General features: G+C 53.9%; 1 non-coding gene across 1 annotated transcript in view; it reads left to right on the forward strand.

Annotated features, from left to right (window-relative positions):
* Positions 1 to 3,424: 3,424 nt before the first annotated feature.
* LOC124762580 overlaps positions 3,425 to 5,000 on the forward strand; it is a 1,909-nt gene continuing 333 nt past the window's right edge. The window contains exon 1 of the ribosomal RNA XR_007012560.1: positions 3,425 to 5,000. This exon is cut by the window's right edge and continues 333 nt beyond it. This is a non-coding gene — a ribosomal RNA (small subunit ribosomal RNA).

Below are 5,000 nucleotides of genomic sequence, written 5' to 3' on the forward strand. Positions count from 1 at the left end.
TGCCGCACGAAGCCGTGGACCGGCAATGACGCCACCCGCACCCGTTCGTGCACCACCCCAACCGCCAAACTCGCACCTCCAGCGGATGAACGGCGGACGTTTCCCGCACTCGTAAAGTGCAATCCACCCCTATAACTTGCGTTTCATGAAGAGTTATTTCCAATATGCGACATTCCCGCTGTCCGTATACATGAGCCGCGACCTGTACCACTTACGAGCGAGAGACGCGATCGCGTTGCTCACTGTACGGCGTCCGATACCGAGCCATCAGCATGTCGGTCCCCATGCGCGTTGCACTCGCACTCGCAGTCGCAAAAACGTGGGGCAAATATATTACGCGGAAGAGTTATAACAGACCGAGCCCCACTGCATGGGGGGAGTCTTTGTCACTAATGTACACAGATGGAACATTTTGGACTGGAACCAGATTACCCGTACACACGGCGCTGATTAGTAATCAATGCAGAGCCATCAAACTACAGCAAATATACACAACTGTCCGTATACATGCTGAAAGAGTCTGCCCAAAATGGGAACCACACGTCAGCCAGACACTCTGATCACGCACCACTCTCTGCTTCTAACAGGCGCACATACAATATGTAAGCACCAGCATGGAACAACATCCAGTGCATCTTCTCCGCCACATTACACAATCCACACTATCACAACCAGACCAGGAGGTCCGTGCGGAAAATACAATATCCCAGCCTTTCGACATCCACCATTGCGCAGACCAGGCACCAACACCCACACATGTCCTATACAACGGTGCACCCAACATCACAATAGTACCTCCTGTCACAGCGCACAAACAATGACATGAGTCAAAGACACAGGTCTCACACAAGCATAGAATTGGAGCGCCGCCTCTAATAAGCCAAAGGTGCATCCTGACGTGACAAATCTGATCATGTCACAAGCATTCACTTACTATAATCACTATCAACGAACCTGCCGCCCCCGCCCCCCCCCCCCTACACCTTTCCGTACAACAACGTGTAACCTAACCTAACCTAACCTAACCTATGTTGTACCTTAACCTAACCTATGTTGTACCTTAACCTAACCTATGTTGTACCTTAACCTAACCTATGTTGTACCTTAACCTAACCTATGTTGTACCTTAACCTAACCTATGTTGTACCTTAACCTAACCTATGTTGTACCTTAACCTAACCTATGTTGTACCTTAACCTAACCCATGTTGTACCTTAACCTAACCCATGTTGTACCTTAACCTAACCCATGTTGTACCTTAACCTAACCCATGTTGTACCTTAACCTAACCCATGTTGTACCTTAACCTAACCCATGTTGTGCCTCAACCTAACCCATGTTGTGCCTCAACCTAACCCATGTTGTGCCTCAACCTAACCCATGTTGTGCCTTAACCTAACCCATGTTGTGCCTCAACCTAACCCATGTTGTGCCTTAACCTAACCCATGTTGTGCCTTAACCTAACCCATGTTGTGCCTTAACCTAACCCATGTTGTGCCTTAACCTAACCCATGTTGTGCCTTAACCTAACCCATGTTGTGCCTTAACCTAACCCATGTTGTGCCTTAACCTAACCCATGTTGTGCCTTAACCTAACCCATGTTGTCGCCTTAACGTAACCCACGTTGTCGCCTAAACCTGCTCTGTAATTGTTATACGACTCGTTCAATTACTGTAGTGTTGCCCACCCGCAACCCTCGCAATATAGTTCGCTACTCGCACTGCCCGCACCCCTGTGTATCGCTTCATGTTAAACACCTTGCAAGTCTTGCTCACTTTCCACATGCTCCTGCTGTACACTGTAATGTGGATGGCAGCAGGACGTACATGCCGCCCCTCCCCACGTCCCCACCTTGCCCCCTGCCTTCGCAAGCTGGTTGGTGAGAAGTTTGCATGTTCAATGCCCTTCGCATGCGACGTACTCAGGCTACGTTGTGGTGCGGCCTGTGTCAACTGTCCGCTGATGTCGTACGCGTGAACCACAATCTGTACTGCACATTCGTCCTTATGTACTGAATGATACATCGTGGCACATGTGTGACCGCACAACGACTGCGCCCAAAAACGGCGGACCATACAGTGCAAATATTGTGCACGCAGCTACGTGTCGTCTCCCTATGAGAGCTGGATTGCAGTGTGGTACGCCATAGAGACGTGTGGGAGGAACGGACGCCGTGGATGGCGATCAGCATGAGCTGTCTGTTGATGTATTCGGACCTAGTCGTCTCTCCTCACACACCGTGATGGCATGGTGCACCGCGTTCCATATCTGCGACATGCTACAGAGGCCGGTTGACAGTCGTTCGAGCAATGGACATCGCATACGTACGGGGGCCACCTTCCACGTATTGTCTAGGCGTGCACATTTTGTTGCGTGTATGTGGGCAGACGTAGTGTGGCGTGACACCTGACACAGGCATGCAATAATCGTTGAAGTTGCAAATGGCGATGGACGCCTGCGTTTTCTGGTGAAGTTACGCAAATGAACAAATGGTAACCTGTTGTGGTGCGGTTGTTCTCGCTAGGGGTGAATCGGTGATGGCGACGATAGGTTGAGGTACTAACCGGTTGTTCCAGCGATACCCACCATGCCGACGAAACTGAACGGCATCTGGGTGTGAAGCGATACGCGGCGGTGGCTGGGTGGGACCGTCCCCGGCCGGTGAGGGGGCGCCTCCCGGCGTGCTGGCCGCGCGGTGCGTGGGCGCACGCGCTACAGCCGGCTGGTGGGGGCGGCCAGTGGCAGGCGCGCCGGCCGACGGACGCGGCAGGCGTCGCAGCTGCGCGCCGGCGCACCCTGCGCGCGGCGCCGTGCGGCCAAAGTAGGTCCTCGCGGGCCCGGTGCGAAGCGCGGTGGACATCTTCAGTGTGCTGGTCCGATTGAGGACTGTGTGCGTTGAGGATGCGCCGCCGCCCGGCGCTCGGCGCCGCGACGCCGTCTGCTGCTCGGTCGCCCCAGCGGTTCTCGCTGGTGGTTTGTATCGCAGCTGTGCGGATGTGTTGGCGCGTGCGCTGTGCTGGGAGAGTTCGCTTCGGCACCCAAGTGGGGCTTTTGTCCTTCTGTGGCGCTGGCGTTGGAGCTGCCGGTCACCGTAGGTGGCGCGTGTTGTCTCCCGCCGGCAATGCCACGACAGCACGCTCCCGGGCCTCTGTCGGCAGCGGCAAGCTCAGTTGGGAGCACGGGTGGTCGCACCGAAAGCGTCTACTCGCCTAACTCCGGGCGATTGCGCCTCTCTCGAACCCGACCAAGTACTTGGGACGGCGCTGCGCGCCGCCGGGACCTGAGAGGGTTTCGAGGTGTATTGTGCAGGGGAGCTCAGCCTCCTCCTGTTTGCAGAATGATTGAGCGGACGCTTGCGTGTTCGCGCGGGCCCCCGGGACACACTCCCGGGCGGCCGGCTGCTCAGCTCTAGTTGACGCAGCTCCCTGGTTGATCCTGCCAGTAGTCATATGCTTGTCTCAAAGATTAAGCCATGCATGTCTCAGTACAAGCCGCATTAAGGTGAAACCGCGAATGGCTCATTAAATCAGTTATGGTTCCTTAGATCGTACCCACGTTACTTGGATAACTGTGGTAATTCTAGAGCTAATACATGCAAACAGAGTCCCGACCAGAGATGGAAGGGACGCTTTTATTAGATCAAAACCAATCGGTCGGCTCGTCCGGTCCGTTTGCCTTGGTGACTCTGAATAACTTTGGGCTGATCGCACGGTCCTCGTACCGGCGACGCATCTTTCAAATGTCTGCCTTATCAACTGTCGATGGTAGGTTCTGCGCCTACCATGGTTGTAACGGGTAACGGGGAATCAGGGTTCGATTCCGGAGAGGGAGCCTGAGAAACGGCTACCACATCCAAGGAAGGCAGCAGGCGCGCAAATTACCCACTCCCGGCACGGGGAGGTAGTGACGAAAAATAACGATACGGGACTCATCCGAGGCCCCGTAATCGGAATGAGTACACTTTAAATCCTTTAACGAGTATCTATTGGAGGGCAAGTCTGGTGCCAGCAGCCGCGGTAATTCCAGCTCCAATAGCGTATATTAAAGTTGTTGCGGTTAAAAAGCTCGTAGTTGGATTTGTGTCCCACGCTGTTGGTTCACCGCCCGTCGGTGTTTAACTGGCATGTATCGTGGGACGTCCTGCCGGTGGGGCGAGCTGAAGGCGTGCGACCGCCTCGTGCGTGCTCGTGCGTCCCGAGGCGGACCCCGTTGAAATCCTACCAGGGTGCTCTTTATTGAGTGTCTCGGTGGGCCGGCACGTTTACTTTGAACAAATTAGAGTGCTTAAAGCAGGCAAGCCCGCCTGAATACTGTGTGCATGGAATAATGGAATAGGACCTCGGTTCTATTTTGTTGGTTTTCGGAACCCGAGGTAATGATTAATAGGGACAGGCGGGGGCATTCGTATTGCGACGTTAGAGGTGAAATTCTTGGATCGTCGCAAGACGAACAGAAGCGAAAGCATTTGCCAAGTATGTTTTCATTAATCAAGAACGAAAGTTAGAGGTTCGAAGGCGATCAGATACCGCCCTAGTTCTAACCATAAACGATGCCAGCCAGCGATCCGCCGCAGTTCCTCCGATGACTCGGCGGGCAGCCTCCGGGAAACCAAAGCTTTTGGGTTCCGGGGGAAGTATGGTTGCAAAGCTGAAACTTAAAGGAATTGACGGAAGGGCACCACCAGGAGTGGAGCCTGCGGCTTAATTTGACTCAACACGGGAAACCTCACCAGGCCCGGACACCGGAAGGATTGCCAGATTGATAGCTCTTTTTTGATTCGGTGGGTGGTGGTGCATGGCCGTTCTTAGTTGGTGGAGCGATTTGTCTGGTTAATTCCGATAACGAACGAGACTCTAGCCTGCTAACTAGTCGCGTGACATCCTTCGTGCTGTCAGCGATTACTTTTCTTCTTAGAGGGACAGGCGGCTTCTAGCCGCACGAGATTGAGCAATAACAGGTCTGTGATGCCCTTAGATGTTCTGGGCCGCACGCGCGCTA

The sequence above is a fragment of the Schistocerca piceifrons genome, unplaced genomic scaffold, assembly GCF_021461385.2.
Source record: "Schistocerca piceifrons isolate TAMUIC-IGC-003096 unplaced genomic scaffold, iqSchPice1.1 HiC_scaffold_603, whole genome shotgun sequence".
Lineage (NCBI taxonomy): Eukaryota > Metazoa > Arthropoda > Insecta > Orthoptera > Acrididae > Schistocerca > Schistocerca piceifrons.